The sequence below is a fragment of the Bos mutus genome, chromosome 2 (assembly GCF_027580195.1).
Source record: "Bos mutus isolate GX-2022 chromosome 2, NWIPB_WYAK_1.1, whole genome shotgun sequence".
Classification (NCBI taxonomy): Eukaryota; Metazoa; Chordata; class Mammalia; order Artiodactyla; family Bovidae; genus Bos; species Bos mutus.
In genome coordinates, this window is record NC_091618.1 from 36,451,641 (window position 1) to 36,471,188 (window position 19,548).

At 37.6% G+C, this 19,548-nt stretch overlaps 1 protein-coding gene across 4 annotated transcripts in view; it reads left to right on the forward strand.

Moving 5' to 3' along the window:
* Nucleotides 1-19,548, forward strand: part of ERBB4 (erb-b2 receptor tyrosine kinase 4) — a 1,231,440-nt gene that overhangs the window by 1,066,763 nt on the left and 145,129 nt on the right. The gene's annotated exons all lie outside the window — the stretch shown is intronic.

Here is a 19,548-nt window from a genome sequence, read left to right on the forward strand (position 1 = left end):
AACTTGGAAAAAGTTATAATTATTGTTACCAAATAGTTTGGTAGAAAAAAGACCAAGTGTGGAAATTGCAAGAAGGCAGGTTTGAGTCTTTACCATATAAGGAAGATACACTCAACATCTGGATTTATATAAAAGTAGAATGGTATGCTTCATAAAGTTGTTATCTCTCCATTAATAGAACCGTGCAGATAAAGTCTAGGTTTACTCCTGCCTGAGGTGTTGTGAAAGGAAGGCCTATAATGGGAGAAAGGGAGTAGTAGATTATGCTCAAGACTTCAAGATTCTATTATCTGAGCATGTTTTTTCAAAGAATACTAAACTACAGAAAGTTTGTAGTTATTTATTTTGGTGTCTTTTTGCCTTTTTATACTGCTCATGGGGTTGAGATGGTTGGATAGCATCACCGACTCAATGGACATGAACTTGGGCAAACCATGGGAAATAATGAGGGACAGGGAGGCTTGATGTGCTGCAGTCCATGAGGTCGCAAGGAGTTAAACACAACTTAGCAACTGAACTACAACATTTTTGGTATCATGAACAATAGGGAAGAAACCAATATGGGCACCTGTTATTGGAAATTTCTATGTTTGCTCAAATTTATATCTGTTAAACAGAGTCTTATTTTCATTTAAATTTCTCAAATTATATTTTGAAAGGTGATGATAATTTTGCAATATAAATGCACTTGTAAAATCCCACATTGTAAAGAAAATTTTAAAAAGTCTTTCACGATGATGGGAGAAAAACATTATGGGAAATTTATACAGAAGTTGCCTTTGAATAACTTTACACAGTAAAATGCTAAATGAACTTCAACTTTGACATCTGTTTCATTATTTTTATTAAGGCCTGTAGCTCAATTCAGCCTATATTTATGTGGTACAGATATAAATTTTAAATTCACTAAAGTATTTTTAATGTTGAGTTGGACTTTAATGTTATACTTGGAAGCTATATTTATCTTACTGTCCAAGAAAGTACTTTAAGGAAGCATACTTTCTTTAACCATTTTCTCTTTGTTTTCTGAATAGAAGTTGTGATAACATAAAAACACTTTAAAATCTAAAGCTTTCCTATTGAAGGAGAATGTTTATAAGAATGAGGTGCTTGATTTACTAAAGTTGACAATGTAAAATTTTGTACTTCTGAGAAATGCTTTCCAAATCATCTTGTGTTTCTACCTATCACACTGCCAAATTACATGCTTTAAAAATACCCTTCCTCTTACTTTTTTTAAATAAAATCTTTTTTAGTCTGTGAGAAATTTCAACTCATTAAAGATATTTCCAAAAACAAATTGAGCTTCATATTTAAAAGGAATAATGTATTATTTGTTCTGCTTATAATCATCATCATTAACCATTGTAGTAGATGGAAAATATACAATGCCTTTACCATTGGACTAATTGAGAAAATGGTAGAATCCTTGAGAATGTCAGGCTTACCTACAGAGGTGATATAAAACCATTAGGAAAATCTGTGTATCTTTGACTTTAATTTTTACACTAAATTTCAGTATAATTTTTAAAAGTTAAAGTTTCACTCATTTTATATGTGTATATTTTACAGTAGTTTATCTTCATAATTTCATGAAATTAGTATCAGTACAATCAAGGAATAAAGAAAAAATGTTGTCTTTAATATTAAAACTGTCATAACAAGACATCTTTCTGCTGTACCTTATTTTGTTGGGATAATGTGGAAAGAGAGATGTGTGTGTGTACTCAGTCACTTCAGTCATTTCTGACTCTTTGCAACCCCATGGACCATAGCCCACCAGGCTCCTTTTTCCATGGGATTCTCCAGGCAAGAATATTGGAGTGGGTTGCCATTTCCTCCTCCAGGGGGATCTTCCCAACCCAGGGATCAAACCTGCATCTCCTGCATTGGCAGGTAGATTCTTTACCTGCTGAGCCATCAAGGAAACCAGAAGAGGTAAGTGGTATTATGTTGCATTCAGTTCAGTTCAGTCGCTGAGTCGTGTCCGACACTTTGCAACCCCGTGAATCGCAGCATCCCAGGCCTCCCTGTCCATCACCAACTCCTGGAGTTCACTCAGTCTCACTCCATCGAGTCAGTGATGCCATCTAGCCATCTCATCCTCTGTCGTCCCCTTCTCCTCCTGTCCCAAATCCCTCCCAGCATCAGAGTCTTTTCCAATGAGTCAACTCTTTGCATGAGGTGGCCAAAGTACTGGAGTTTCAGCTTTAGCATCAGTCTTTCCAAAGAACACCCAGGGCTGATCTCCTTTAGAATGGACTGGTTGGATCTCCTTGCAGTCCAAGGGACTCTCAAGAGTCTTCTCCAACACCACAGTTCAAAAGCATCAATTCTTCGGCACTCAGCTTTTTTCACAGTCCAACTCTCACATCCATACATGACCACTGGAAAAACCATAGCCTTGACTAGACGGACCTTTGTTGGCAAAGTAATGTCTCTGCTTTTCAATATGCTATCTAGGTTGGTCATAACTTTTCTTCCAAGGAGTAAGTGTCTTTTAATTATGTGAGCCTAATTAGAGTTGGTTGACTTTCCAGGGACCTATCTTGAGTCCTAAGAATTCAGAGTGAGGTGCAGGCCAAAGTCACGTTATAAGAACATGTCAGCAATTTAGTTCTGTATTTCTACCATTCTTTGATGGCTTCTCTGTGATTTCCTTTTTTCCTGCTTCTTCCTTAATTTTATGAATTCTATGACCATCTTCACTGATCATATGTTTTTTCTCCCTTTTCTTCTAGACTCTCAGTCTAGCTGTTCCTGGTACTTACCCTCTTCACACACCATCCAAGCATTCTTTCTTGCATCTCTGAACTCTAGGGCCTGGGGACTGAGACTTTTCCAAAGCTGGAATTTTGTTATGTCTGAGGATCTGCCTCTTTTCCAACTGCTACTGCCGCTGCTGTTGTTAAGTTGCTTCAGTAGTGTCTGACTCTGTGCGACCCCATAGATGGCAGCCCACCAGGCTCCTCCATCCACAGATTCTCTAGGCAAGAATACTGGAGTGGGTTGCCATTTCTTTCTCCACTTCCAACTGCTAGCACATGAAATGTACACTGCCTGATTCCAAGGGACCTCAGCTTTCAGAATCTAGGGTTGTTGCATACCCAGTTGCTTTTATCCATCACTTTTAGCTAAATACATTGTAATAAAGTTAGAGTCCATTTTAGATTCAGACATGAGAAATGATGGAGGGATATGAAAGAAGGAGTAATTTCATTATCAAGTTGAGCAAATTGACTCCTAAAAATTTTGTTTCAGCTTGAAATTTTTAAAGTTCTAGAATGTGGCTCATTTTCCCTTGTATTCATTTCACTTTCTTGTCCAGGATACTTGGGCCAGAAGAGAGTAGGAGAGGAGAATCACTTTTCAAATGGCAAAAATAACGATCATTTAACATTGTATAGTTTAGAAATATGAAATATGACCTAGACCTCAGTCTGTATTACCAGTTCACGCTTCCAAAATAATCTTTGTTGCTTTTGTTCAGTCACTAAGTCATGTCCGACTCCCTGCAACCCCATGGACACACCAGGTTTTCCCATCTTTCACTATCTCCCAGAGTCTGTTCAAACTCATGCCCTTTGAGTCCGTGATGCTATCTATCTATCTATGTCATCCTCTGATGCCCCTCTCCTCTTGTCCTCAATTTTTCCCAGCATCAGGATCTTTCCCAATTAGTCAGCTTTGCTCACCAGGTGGCCAAAGTATTGAAGCTTCAGCTTCAGCATCAGTCCGTCCAGTGATATTCAGGGTTTATTTCCTATAGGATGGATTGGTTTGATCTTCTCAGTCCAAGGGACTCTAGAGTTTCTCCAACACCACAATTCGAAAGCATCAGTTCTGTGCTCAGCCTTCTTTATGGTCCAATTCTCACATCCATATATGACTATTGGAAATGCTGGAGCTTTAACTATATGGACCTCTATCAGCAAAGTGTTGTCTCTGCTTTTTAATATGCTGTGTATGTTTGCATAACTCTCCTTCCCAGGAGCAAGCACCTTTATATTTCATGGTTGCAGTCCCTGTCCATAGTGATTTTGGAGCCCATGAAAAAGAAATATGTCACTGTTTCATCTTTTCCCCCTTCTATTTGCCATGAATTGATGGGACCAGATGCCATGATCTTAGTGTTTTGAATGTTGAGTTTGAATCTTACTGTTACTTAATGTTTGAATGTTTGTTTTAATCATACTGTCCCTTAAAGACAAAAAATGAGGGATAATGTTCTTCAAGAATATATATAGATTTTTAAAGATCCATGAATTCTGCTTATAAATACATATAATAATTACTATCAATATCCTAAGGCTTCTTGGCTAACATATAAAGATTTTAAAGTGTTTTTACTAATTTTTAATTGGCTTGTAACTTTTCAACTTTCACTGGAAGTAAATTCTAATCACGTAAGCTTAGTAATCTAGATGTTATACTGTCTAAAGCCACACATGTTTTTTCTCATTATGGTTTTCATAGCAACACTAGAGAGAATGTATTATTCCCTTTCTAAGATATAGGACAATTTAAACTAAAAACTAAGTTAGTTTTTTTTTTTTGTTTTTCACTTAGCTAGTTTGTAGTAATAGCCAATAGGGTTACCTAACATTCTTGATTCCAAGCCCAGTTTGTATTTCAATGTACATCCATGGGCATTAATTTTGTAGTTGAAAAGAGATTAAAAGTTAAAAGTAAGAAAATGAGAGACAGGTAGGAACCCATTATATATAGTGTTAGGAACTCCTCACTTGTCAGAATCAAAGATACTTTCCCATGAGCAAAGTATTTAATACTATAGTCATGTTCTCAGAATAAATAGTTTCTTATTTTTCTCTATAGGTCTTATTAAGCCACAAACAGTGCCACATACTATAGGTTTACAAAAGAGTTTCTTAAAAGAACAAACATATCAAATTTTCCCTGTTGGAAACAAAAGCTGCCAACAATAAACTCTTTAACAGTTCAGTAGCACATAGCTTCTAAAAGAATACACAGTTAGCATGTGTATTTCCTGGATCATGATTCGATACTGTATAAATTTCCCTAGTGATGGTAACAATAGAAAGACCAAGGTTAGCCTGTTAAATGAAATGTGAGTGAGAACTGGGCAGTTCCAAGTGGCTGCTGGCACGGCTTTAGGTGTCCTGCCAGCATTCAAACCCACAGGGTCATTTGGCAGTCAGGTGTCATTAGTCAACTCTTTCCCTCTCTCCCTCTTCCCATCTGTTTTTGTCTAGCTGATTTGTGTAAATTACCTCTCAGTATGCAGCAGGACTCAAACTAGTCATGTATTTTCCTCTTACTCCTTTGTCCTTTTCATCCCTGACTGCTCATTTAGACTTATACCAATCATTTGACCCAAAATTTTGCATGAGAGGCAAGATAACGGTCACAATTAATATCACTACTGTTACAAAGCAGCATCCCTTATGACTATGGTAAAAAGACCACTAAAGATAGTATAATAAATGTCAAAGACATAGTTGCCACTGGCCATTTCAAATTATGATGATTATCATCAGAGGGCAAAATGTAATAATGACCTGTAAGAGGATGGAGAGCTTATATTATTTTGTGTGGACAATTTCCAAAGTTAATATCCATAGGAAATTTGTTGAAAGTTCTGTTCCTACTGAAGGAATAGTGAGTCCTTTTAAGACAGGATGGAACAATTAGATCTGCTGTCTTCTGAGTTTACCCTGCCATTCACTAGCATGCTTAATACCCAGTTCTCTATTGTTCCAAGTCATAAGACTACCTTCGAGCTATGACACAGTGATAGGAGGAAATGTAGGAGGTTCAGCCTGCGTTTCTCAACCAGTGTATTTATTGCACAAAAAGAATTCAAGGTAAATAATTGTTTATTTGATAGCAAGGAACTCATGCTTTAAGAATATAAAACTGAAAGAATAATTTTCTAAGGGCAGATAGAAATAAATCATAGCAAATATTTCTGCATCTGCATTTTCAACAATGATGAATAATTAGTCATGTTGGAGCAGTAGTTATGAACGTGCACTATTGGTATCTAATTCTGGTTTACATGAAATCATGGAAAAGTTGATCTTTTAGGAAATTGTCAGTCTTTACTAATTATGAGCACAATGATAGTAGGCAGATTTACTACATTTGTCAATTTAAGTACTGTCAATTGCCTACTTGACCAAAGAGTTTAGCCCACTCTTTAAGGCTTGGTTTTATTTTATCATATATGGGTAAATTTAAATAAAATGCAAATAGGCATGTATTGTATATAATTAACCTTAATTTCGTTTTTAAGTATCTCCAGATTAGGATATAGACTTACCAGGCACTTAATGGTTTACTCTCCTCTGAAATGACTCTGTCATAGGTTGTCCAGTCCATATTTCAGTTCAGTTCTGTCATTCAGTCGTGTCTGACTCTTTGCAGCCCCATGGACTGCAGCACGCCAGGCTTCCCTGTCCATCACCAACTCCTGGAGCTTACTCAAACTCATGTCCATCAAGTCAGTGATGGCATCCAACCATCTCATCCTTTGTCATCCCCTTCTCCACCCACCTTCAATCTTTCCCAGCATCAGATTGTTTTCCAATAAGTTAGTTCTTCACATCAGGTGGCCAAAGTATTGGAGTTTGAGCTTAACCATTAGTCCTTCCAATGAATATTCAGGACTGATTTCCTTGAAGATTGACTGGTTTGATCTCCTTGCAGTCCAAGGGACTCTCAACAGTCTTCTCCAACACCACAGTTCAAAAGCATCAATTTTTTGGCGCTCCAGTACCACAGTTCAAAAGCATCAGTTCTTCAGTGCTCAGCTTTCCTTATCGTCCAACTCTCACATCCATACATGACTACTGGAAAAATCATAGTTTTGACTAGACAGACCTTTGTTGGCAAAGTAACGTCTCTGTTTTTTAACATGCTGTCTAGGTTGGTTATAGCTTTTCCTCCAATAAGCAAGCATCTTTTAATGTCATGGCTGCAGTCACCATCTGAAGTGACTTTCAGTTCAGTTCAGTTCAGTCACTCAGTCGTATCTGACTTGTTCTGACCCCATGAACTGTAGCATGCCAGGCCTCCCTGTCCATCACCAACTCCCGGAGTGCACCCAAACCCATGTCCATTGAGTCAGTAATTCCATCCAACCATCCCATCCTCTATCATCCCCTTCTCCTGTATTCAATCTTTCCCAGCATCAGGGTCTTTTCAAAGGAGTCAACTCTTCCTGTCAGGTAGCCAAAGTGTTGGAGTTTAAGCTTTAACATCAGTCCTTCCAATGAATATTCAGGAAAAACTATAGCCTTGACTAAACAGACCTTTGTTGGCAAAGTAACATCTCTGCTTTTGAATATGCTGTCTAGGTTGGTCATAACTTTCCTCCCAAGGAGTAAGCGTCTTTTAATTTCATGGCTGCAGTCACCATCTGCAGTGATTTTGGAGCCCAGAAAAATAAAGTCTGACACTTTTTCCACTGTTTCCCCATCTTTGCCATGAGGTGATAGGACTGAATGCCATGATCTTAGTTTTCTGAATGTTGAGCTTTAAGCCAACTTCTTCACTCTCCTCTTTCATTTTCATCAAGAGGCTCTTTAGTTCCTCTTCACTTTCTGCCATAAGGGTGGTGTCATCTGCCAATCTGAGGTTATTGATATTTCTCCCAGCAATCTTGATTCCAGCTTGTGCTTCCTCCAGCCCAGCATTTCTCACAATGTACTCTGCATAAAAGTTAAAAAAGCAGGGTGACAATATACAGCCTTGACGTACTCCTTTTCCTATTTGAAACCAGTCTTTTGTTCCATGTCCAGTTCTAACTGTTGCTTCTGGACCTGCATACAGGTTTCTCAAGAGGTTTGTCAGGTGGTCTGGTATTCCCATCTCTTTCAGAATTTTCCACAGCTTATTGTGATCCAGAGTCAAAGGCTTTGGCATAGTCAATAAAGCAGAAGTAGATGTTTTTCTGGAACTCTCTTGCTTTTTTGATTGTCCATCTGATATTGGCGGTTTGATCTCTAGTTCCTCTGCCTTTTCTAAGTCCAGCTTGAACATCTGGAAGTTTACAGTTCTAATTACAAGGAGCTTACCATTTTCTAGGCAGAAGATTGCATATTTGGATAATTCTGGATTTTTACCTATCAATACTCTTAACTATATTCATATATTTTACTCAGTATTTGCCAAATGGTTTTTTCTTTCCAAAATCCAACTTTAAAATAAGTATTACAGCTATTAAATTATTTAAAGACTAAATAATAAAGTATCTATGCAAACAGGAATTTGAAAGTGACAACTGAACTGGAGATAAACTGAGGGGAAGTGAAAAAGGTACAGAAGATATGAGCAAAATACTTTGAGTAATGTATTATTCATAGTATCAAAATAGAGAACTATTCATGTGTATAAAAAAGAGGGATTATCTTAAAGTGAGGAAATTAATTATGCTACACACCCAGGGAATTTAGGGAAGCAATTATAAATAATGAAGTAATTTTTCATGATAGTAACATGGAAATATCTGTAAGACCTCAGAATCATTTAACACACACAATTTTAAAAGGAAGGTACTAAAAAATCTATAATATATTTCCATTTATGTAAAATAAGCAAATAACCACCAATGTTATATGTATATTTGCATTAATAAATAAATGTGTAGGAAAATATGTTGAAGGTTGTATAACCTAAAAGCTTTTAGCAGTGCTACTTCTGAAGAGTGGCATATATTTGAAAAGGATCTCTTTGGTACTGTTTCTTGTGTGTATTTTTTTTTTTTTTAAAATGTAAGATTAAATACTCTAAAGGATTTTGAATAACAGAAATGGCAGTCACTGAAACTTTTGAAAGGTAGATATCTTTTCTCTTCCTGTTTTTTAAAATTGCTATTTCCTGATCTTTGTGTTGAGTTTGAAACATAAAACTGTCTCACTTGCAATCTGTGAAAATCACCATTTGATTGTGGGTATTGCATTATGTGTGTGAATATCACCATTATTATAATCTAGTAATTTTGGTGGAATGTTTAGCATGACTCCCTTTTCCTCCTAGATTATCTCTAAATGCTATATTCGTTACAATTTCCTTTGAACCAAAACCATGAATGATATTGTTCAGTGTTTTTATTATTCTTACAGAATTTATCACTCTTCTATACTAAGATAATTAATACATCTTACCACAAAAATCCAAGTTAACAAAGACCCCTTATCACTGTATCCTTTTAGACCAAGTTATGGCAAACTTTTGGTAAAGAGCTAGGTATTTAAAAATCTTAGAGTCTCTGGTCCATATAGGGTCTGTAGTCTCTGTCACATCTTCTTTTTTTAAACATCTCCTTAAAAATATTACATATATGTGTGTATGATATTAAAAATATTGTGTACATATATATATATCATACACACACACATGCTTAGTCACTCAGTCATGTCCGATTGAGTGACTGAGTGTCTGACTTTGCAACCCCATGGACTGTAGCCCACCAGGCTCCTGTGTGTGCTTAGTCACTCAGTCATGTCTGACTCTTGCAACCCCCATAGACTGTAGCTCACCAGGCTCCTCTATTCATGGGGATTCTCCAGACAAGAATACTGGAATGCAATAATTATTACCTTGTAGATGGTATGAAAACAGACCACAGGCTAAGTTTGACCTAAGAATCATATTTTGCCAACACATATACTAAATAATCTTTTCTTTATTTAGTATCCCTTCTTCAATAGTTGGCTTAAAGCTCAACATTCAGAAAACGAAGATCATGGCACCTGGTCCCATCACTTTATGGCAAATAGATGGGGAAACAGTGGCTGACTTTATTTTTCTGGGCTCCAGAATCACTGCAGATGGTGATTGCAGCCATGAAATTAAAAGATACTTACTCCTTGGAAGGGAAGTTATGACCAACCTAGATAGCATATTGAAAAGCAGAGACCTTACTTTGTCAACAAAGGTCCGTCTAGTCAAGGCTATGGTTTTTCCAGAGGTCATGTATGGATGTGAGAGTTGGACTGTGAAGAAAGCTAAGCGCCGAAGAATTGATGCTTTTGAACTGTGGTGTTGGAGAAGACTCTTGAGAGTCCCTTGGACTACAAGGAGATCCAACCAGTCCATCCTAAAGGAGATCAGTCCTGGGTGTTCATTGGTAGGACTGATTTTGAAGCTGAAACTCCAGTACTTTGGCCACCTGATGTGAAGAGTTGACTCCTTTGAAAAGACCCTGATGCTGGGAAAGATTGAGGGCAGAAGGAGAAGGGGACGACAGAGGATGAGATGGTTGGATGGCATCACCAACTCAATGGACATGGGTTTGGGTGCACTCCAGGAGTTGGTGATGAACAGGGAGGCCTGGTGTGTTACGGTTCATGGGGTCCCAAAGAGTCGGACATGACTGAGTGACTGAACTGAACTGAGCTTCATTGGTAATGGCATCAGTATGCATAAGGCTGCAAAATGGAAAGTCTTTGATACATGTGGGAATGAACGATACAGGAGAGGGTATAATTATGTCTGCCATACAGCTATGTCGATTTGACCTACAACTTTACATAGAAAAGAGAAATCCTAAGCCAATTGTTTGTATAAACTGGATGTAGCCAATCAAACTGGCTCAAGTATTTGATACTCTGAATTTTGAGTGTGGGTAGCAGAGTGGTTAGAAGCAGATAGGGTGTGTTGAAGAAAAGAGAGGTGGGTTTTCATTTGATAATATTCCATCTTTGATCCCATCTTTTACCAATGCCTGTCTGATTTTTCACACAGATATCCTTCTTTGTCTAATGTTTTATTTTCCAAAGAGTTCCTTATTTATTGAGATTTCTATAACTTACCTTAAATAAGGCTTTATTTCTCCTAAGTTGAATTATTATGATAAGGAAGGATAGAATTTCAAATGAGACAAACTGAATTTTACCTTTTCTCAATTCAAAATATCTTTTCCTGTCGCCCATCTTAGATGTGCATTCAGGAAAACAAAAGGTTGTGTGGAAGTTTTGAATAGAAGCCATGTCTGCCTATTTATTTTAATCTTTGTTCGAAAGATGAAAATAATTGCTTTAAATGGAAATAAATGCCTTGTTTCAAATCAAAGTTTGCTTTTCGAGAAATAGTTTTGTGTATTAGGTCTAGTTTCTGGCCAAATTTTCAATCTCTCACATTGTACATAAGGCCACATTGCATTCTCTTTTATGTGCTTTCTATGTTCAATGCATGAAAAGTGAAAGTGAAAGTCACTCAGTCGTGTCCAACTCTTTGTAACCCCATGGACTATACAGTTGATGGAATTCTCCAGGCCAGAATACTGGAGTGGGTAGCCTTTCCCTTCTTCAGGGAATCTTCCCAACCCAGGGATGGAAAATAGGCCTCCCATATTGCAGGCGGATTCTTTACCAGCTGAGACACCACGGAAACCCAAGAATACTTGAGTGGGTAGCCTATCCCTTCTCCAGAGGATCTTTCCGACCAGGAATCAAACCAGGGTCCACTGCATTGCAGATGGATTCCTTATCAGCTGAGCTACTAGGGAAGCTGGCTCCTAAATTCCTTGTTGACTGATTGTTGACTGATGAAGAATTCTCATTTATCTTGATTGCAAGGGTCATATTTGACTCATGTCTTTCATTTTATGTTCTGTGTGAGATACTCTCCTTATTTTGAAAGAGTATTGTAATGCATCCAAACCTGATCAAAAAGGAAGATTGGAAACCTGCTTGTTTTAATATTAATTAAATTAGTGCACACTAAATAACATATAATGTAAGCCATACAACCAAAAAGGGAGATGATTTTTATGATGAAAATAGGCTCACATTTCCAAACTAATGTATTAGAATCACATAAAATCATGCAGAATATATATGTAATAAGCAGAGATTGTAAGTATATTAAGACTTTCTAAATCTGCACCTCGATAATTAGCATACTGGTGGGCTACAGTCCATGGGGTCACAAAGAGTCGGACATGAATGAGTGGCTAACACACACACACAGGGTCTAGAGTGTACAGTATTCTTCCACAATACTCGGCATTGTTCATCACCAACATTTTAGACAGGGCCCCTAAGGGATAACTTCACTAATTCAAACTAGTTCAACTCTACTCAATGCAGACAGTGTAGGGAAGTGAGAAGATATGAAGATCTGTACCCTACTGATATCATCAGGACTAGAAGTTGGATGGGAGAAAAGCACAACCTTCCCTTGAAGTGGAGGAAAGGAGAGCTTGCTAATATGAACTGTTTAGGGATAGTGGGAGTTTTCCAAGGGTAAATTAATAACAAACTAAGCAACCAATTTGACTAATATTTAGTTAACTGGTGATAAACACTCTACTTGTGTTAAAAATTGCCTGATAAATTTTTTAATTAATCCCATTATTTTGGCCATTTTATATCTTTTAGAGTTGATGTTATATCAGTGACATCAACAGGGCTTCTCAGGTGGTGCTAGTGGTAAAGATTTGCTGCCAATACAGGATACGCAAGAGACATGGGTTCGATCCCTAGGTTGAGAAGACCCCCTAGAGTAGGAAATGTCAACTCACTCCAGTATTCTTGCCTGGAAAATTCCATGGACAGAGGAGCCTGATGGGCTACAGTCTATTGGGATCACAAACAATGTGATATAACTGAGCACAAAATACCCATGAACTCAAACAAAGAATTCACTTGGAAACCCTCCATGACCTGATGTAAGTAGGCAAGTTAGCCAGTAAACTAAACCTCTTTACATAGAGTCACAATAACTCTTCCTAAATTCCTTGACCTAGTGGCATTTTCAAGGGGATAGACATTTATGTGAAAACTTAATGTATCCCTCTTATATCTATTATAGAATAATCACTAGCTAACACTTATTGCACTCTTATTGAATACAAGGCTTTCTGTGAACAAATTTATAGTAATTCTTCTACCATCTTTTGAGGTAGGTAGAGATTTTATGACTTTTTATAGGTGGAGAAAACCAAGACACCTAGAAATTATGTAATTTTATTCCAGACCTTATGGCATTAGCCCATACTAAATTACTATGCAATGAGAAGTAGTAAGAGAAATGCATGATTTCCAGAATTACAGAGAATATAAGTAGAAATCATTCATAATATAATTATTCAGTTCAGTTCAGTTGCTCAGTCATGTCCCACTCTGCGACTCCCAGGGACTGCAGCACGCCAGGCCTCCCTGTCCATTACCAACTCTGAGTTTACTCAAACTCACGTCCATTGAGTCAATGATGCCATCCAACCATCTCATCCTCTGTAATCCCCTTCTCCTCCTGCCCTCAATCTTTACCAGCATCAGGGTCTTTTCCAATGAGTCAGTTCTTTCCATCAGGTGGCCAAAGTATTGGAGTTTCAGCTTCAGCATCAGTCCTTCCAATGAATATTCAGGACTGATTTTCTTTGGATGGACTGGTTGGATCTCCTTGCAGTCCAAGGGACTCTCAAGAGTGTTCTCCAACATCACAGCTCAAAAGCATCAATTCTTCGGTGCTCTGCTTTCTTTATAGTCCAACTCTCACATCCAGACAGGACCACTGGAAAAACCAAAGCCTTGACTAGATGGACCTTTGTTGGCGAAGTAATGTCTCTGCTTTTGAATATGCTGTCTAGGTTGGTCATATCTTGAAGTGTAGGTATTAATGAAGGCAAATAATTGTAGTACAACCAGACCAGACAAAAATGTGTGAAAGAGTGGTGGCAAAAATCATGAGTATATAAAGGAAAAGCAATAAGAGAAGATAGGATTTGAGAGGTTGTTTGAATATAAAAGAAACTGTCATCTCACATTTCTCCCTGATTATCAACAGAGGAAATATCAAAAATAAAATCCACCTCCTCTGTTTTGAATTATTTATCTCTGTGGGAATGGCAATTAATTTTCTAGATTTCAGAAGTACCAACAGCTTGCAAATGTCTCTATAATGCATGTTTGGATTTTTTTATGTAATTTATGTAAGCACAGTGATTTGCCTTCTTGTAATTTACTCAATTTGTAATTTACACAGTTGAGCTATTTCAAATCCTAAAAGATGATGCTGTGAAAGTGCTGCACTCAATACGTCAGCAAATTTGGAAAATGCAGCAGTAGCCACAGAATTGGAAAAGGTCAATTTTCATTTCAATCCCAAAGAAAAGCAATGCCAAAGAGTGTTCAAACTACTGCACAACTGCACTCATTTCACACACTAGCAAATTAATGCTCAAAATTCTTCAAGGCAGGCTCCAGTAGTACATGAACCGTGAGTTTCCAGATGTTCAAACTGGTTTTAGAAAAGGAAGAAGGACCAGAGATCAAACTGTCAACATCTGCTGGATCATCAAAGAAGCAAGAGAGTTCCAGAAAAACATCTACTTCTGCTTTATTGACTATGCCAAAGCCTTTAACTGTGTGGATCACAAGAAACTGTGGAAAATTCTTAAAGAAATCAAAATATGAGACCACCTTACCTACATCATGAGAAATATTTCACCCTGCTTATTTAACTTATATGCAGAGTACATCATGCAAAATGCTGGGCTGGATTAAGCACAAGCTGGAACCAAGATTGCCAGGAGAAATATCAATAACCTCAGATATGCAGATGATACCACTCTTATGGCAGAAATCAAAGAAGAACTACAGGGCCTCTTCATGAAAATGAAAAAAGAGAGTGAAAAAGTTGGCTTAAAACTCAACATTTGGAAAATGAATATCATGGCATCCAGCCCCATCACTTCATGGCAAATAGATGGGGAAACACTGACAATTCTAAATATCTGACAGTCTCCACACTTATATTCAATGTGTCTAAACCAAGCTCATTGTCTTCTCTTTATAATCTTTTAATCTCATTATTAATATCCAATCTAATTTAATTCATATGTTCTACTCAACAGATAGGCCTTCATCCACCCAGACAGGCAAATCAGGAATCCTTGGATTTGTTATAAACCTCCCCTTCATCCTGTGTTTGGGATGTATTAATGTCCAATAGCATCTTTAGCACTTCTAAACCATCAGCCTTTCACTAGAACTCATATGATTGGGGCCTAATTGGTTTGCCAACATTTCAGGCTCTTATCATCTAATAAAACCCCAAATTCCCTAAGCATGGTGGGCAAAGACCCTCACAATCTTCCTGTCTCTCAGTTTAGCTTTGTGACCAAGCTTCTGCCAAGTCCTCCAACTTGCAGTTCTTGTGAAATTTCAAGGTATTTGTTTTATCTGTTGACATTAAATATTGCTTTATTTTTGCCTTAAATGCTTGCAGAATTTTGTCCCCATGGTAAAGCAACCTTTCTAATTTATTAGGAATCAGTACAGGCTCACTTGTTATGGGAAACCTTTCCTGCTCCCTACAAGTCAGTTATCATTCCTTTCTTCATTTCTCTGCTAGTTCTTGTGCATATTTCTGTCACAGCCCAAATCACCTCTAAACATTTTCTTGCCATGATTCCTTATGCTTGTCTTTTCTCACTAGGCTGTAAGATCATTGGAGTTAAGAATGTTCTAGGTCTCTTACAGCAGAGTCTAGAACGTGTGAGATGTGTAATAAATTTTTGCTGAATGATTTGGTATTATTCAATATGAAGCCTCCAAGTAATAGATTTCTATAAGTCACTGATTTATTTGAGAATGAAGAGGGAAATGGCAACCCATTCCAGTATTCTTGCCTGGAAAATCCCATGGATGGAGGAACCTGGTAGGCTACAGTCCATGGGGTTGCAAAGAGTCAGACATGACTGAGCAACTTCACTTTAGCAACTTTTAGAAACTCAGAATTTTTTCCTATTATATGCTTATTATAGGAAAGTTAGAAAATGCTGAAAAATGTAAAACACTAATCATTCGTTAAACCATGGCTTTAGGCAGAATTAAAGGTGAGTCACTCTGCTCAGCTGACCACAGTTTCGTGTGAAGAGCCATGACCTGTTTCAGGGACTCCAAGAAACTGAAATAGGTTTTGTATTTAGATGTAACACTCAAACTGAACTCACCTCTTAGCCTCATCACCTGTTTTAGTGGTCTAGAGCCCTGAGCCTGTATTATACTGCTTAACTCCTGTTAAGGACTAGTTAGGCAAATATGAGAATGGAAGAAGCTGCTAAAGACCTATTGCTCTACCAACTGAAAATGCTCCCAAATTTCTTTTCCTGCAATTTGAAATGGGGAGTTTTGATTTTAAAAAAATCCCATTTTCTTCCCCTTCTCCAAGCAACATGCTATTAGACATTGTGGGAAAGAATTCTTCTCAGGCAATCTTAAGAGACCTGAATCATAGTGACCAGCATCTCCTAAGTAAATAGGAATTTAATAAACAGAAGGAAGGAAAGTCCCTAAACAAAATATCTGGGTATGGAATTCACATGTACTTCCCATGAAAAAAGTATAGTTAACCTGTAGATGGGGCTTCCCTGGTGGCTCAGACAGTAAAGAAACTGCCTGCAGTGCAGGAGACCCGGAATCAGTCCCTGGGTCAGGAAGATCCCTGGAGAAGAAAATGGCAACTCACTCCAGTATTCTTGCCTGGAGAATCCCAGGGACAGAGGAGCCTGACAGGTCCATGGGTTTGCAAAGAGTCAGACATGACTGAACAACTAATACTTTGACTTTCACTTGTAGTTCATCTACTTTAGGAACAGTTTAATGACATTAGTAGACTTTAATTTCATGAACAAAATATAGGTTTCCAGGGAATTCAAAATGCCCAAGAGGACATTTCTAAGAAACTTTTATAAGACTCACAATCTGTCTTCATATAAAGCAAGAGTAGTCTTAGATAGGCATTGTTACTTCACAAAATATTTTACATAAGCATATATGTGTATTGTGTGTATGTATACATGCAATGTATGTATATATGTGTATCTGTATATGTAAAATATGCCTATGTAAAATAGTTGAGCTATTTCAAATCCTAAAAGATGATGCTGTGAAAGTGCTGCACTCAATATGCCAGCAAATTTGGAAAATACAGCAGTGGCCACAGGACGAGAAAAGGTCAGTTTTCATTCCAATCCCAAAGAAAGGCAATGCAAAGAGTGTTCAAACCGCTGTACAATTGCACTCATCTGATAGACTGGTAAGGTAATGCTCAAAATTCTCCAAGCCAGGCTTCAACAGTATGTGACCTGTGAACTTTCAGATGTTTAAGCTGGATTTAAAAAGGCAGAGGAACCAGAGATCAAATTACCAATATCATTTGGATCATTGAAAAAGCAAGAGAGTTCCAGAAAAATGTCTACTTCTGCTTTATTGACTGCCAAAGCCTTTGAATGTGGATCACAAGAAACTGTGGAAAATTCTAAAAGAGATGGGAATACCAGAGAAATCTTTCCTCATGAGAAATCTGTATGCAGGTCAAGAAGTAACTGGACATAGAACAACAGACTGGTTCCAAATCGGGAAAGGAGTATGTCAAGGCTGTATGTTGTCACTCTGTTTATTTAACCTATATGCAGAGTACATCATGCAAAATCCTTGGCTGGATGAAGCACAAGCTGGAATCAAGATTTCAGGGAGAAATATCAATAACCTCAAATGTCAGATGACACCACCTTTATGGCAGAAAGTGAAGAAGAACTAAAAAGTTTCTTGATGAAGTGAAAGAGGAGAGTCAAAAAGTTGGCTTAAAATTCAACATTCAAAAGACCAAGATCATGGCATCTTATCCCATCATTTCATGGCAAATATATGGAGAAACAGTGGGAACAGTGACAAACTTTATTTTGGGGGGCTCCAAAATCACTGTAGATGGTGACTGCACCCATGAAATTAAAAGATGCTTACTCCTTGGAAGGAAAGTTATGGCCAACCTAGACAGCGTATTAAAAAGCAGAGACATACAACCAAGTTCCATCTAGTTAAAGCTCTGGTTTTTCCAGTAATCATGTATGGATGAGACAGTTGGACTATAAAGAAAGCTGAGCGCCAAAGAATTGATGCTTTTGAACTGTGGTATTGGAGAAGACTCCTGAGAGTCCTTTGGACTGCGAGGAGATCCAACCAGTTCATCCTAAAGGAAATCAGTCCTGAATATCCATTGGAAGGATTGATACTGTAACTGAAACTCCAGTACTTTGGCCACCTAATGTGAAGAACTGAACTGACTCACTGGAAAAGACCCTGATGCTGGGAAAGATTGAAGGCGGGAGAAGAAGGCAATGACAGAGGATGAGATGGTTGGATGGCATCACCGTCTGGATGGACATGAGTTTGAGCAAGCTTCAGGAGTTGGTGATGGGATAGGGAAGCCTGGCATACTGCAGTCCATGGGGCCACAAAGAGTTGGACACAACCAAGCAACTGAACTGAACTGATATGTGTGTGTGTATATATATTATATATGCTTTTTCACTAAATATAATTCTCAGTTTAAATTGTTTCACATAATTTTACCATTACACATGTGGATATGGTATACTTTACTTATCTAAAAAAACCTAGTTTTTTACTATCATGAGTAATTCTAGGACAAACAGTTTCATACATAATTCTATATACAAATTTCTGGTTATTTCCTTGGGAAATATTCTTCTAAATTGGACTGTTGCATCAAGAGATTTTAATATTTGAAAGTTTTTTATAATATACCACAAAACTGCTTAACAGAAAGTTGCATCATGTTTCATTCCTGCCTTTTGGGGTTCCCAGGCATGTTTGAGAAGGCCTAACACTGCACATTCTATTGGACCAAGACTTTATTTATCATTCCTTTCACAAAACATATAACTAAAGCTAGTCCTGTTGTCTGTTATCCTCTGAGATTTCCCTCTCACACAATAGTTCTAATTTTGCTCTCTCGAGTCTTGATTTTTCCTTAATATTAAATTTCATAGTTTGGACCCCTCTCATCTCCAGATAAATATTCCAGAGTCCTGCATTTATCAGTTGCCTTTGTGAGGGATCGTCCACCACAGACTTCAGGCCAGTCATCTGTTCCCATGAGACCAGTCACTGATTTGATGTTTTATTACACTCTAACTGCAGACTCCTTGGCAGAGTTGACCATTCTAAAGGGAATGGGTGAAAGTTTTTTGGTTTTGTTTTTCTAACAGGGCTTGAGAGACTAAATGCATAAAGCAACTGTTCCTGCACACTCAAGTATGCCAGTGTTTTGTGTGAGACCCTAAGAGCCAGATCTCCAACCAGAGGCAATCAGTTCTGCTCAAGTCAGAATACTGTCTAATTTTTCAGTCTGACCCAGAAACAAAAGCCTGACCTCATCATGAAAACTTATTTTCCAGTCAATGATTAATTTCTACCCCAATGCTTTTGACTTTCTTTATTTAAGCATATTTTCAGGAACTTGTGAGGTAACTATGGCAATGGACACCTAGAAGGGAGAAAGATCTTTGTTATTAATTTCTACATGCAGAGATGTGTCAGGTGTTTAGTTGTGTTATTATGCAAATCTCCAAACATGGCAGTGGGCGACCTGCTGGGAATGTTCTTGCCCAGAACAAAATGACTTTTAAAGAGTTGTACTTTGAGGTTAAGTGTTTTTGTTAAAACTTAAAGGCATTGCATTCCTTGGAAATAAGCAGCAAGTGTGTTTTGCCTACTGTTAAGAAAATGACAATTTTTTATTGATTAGAAG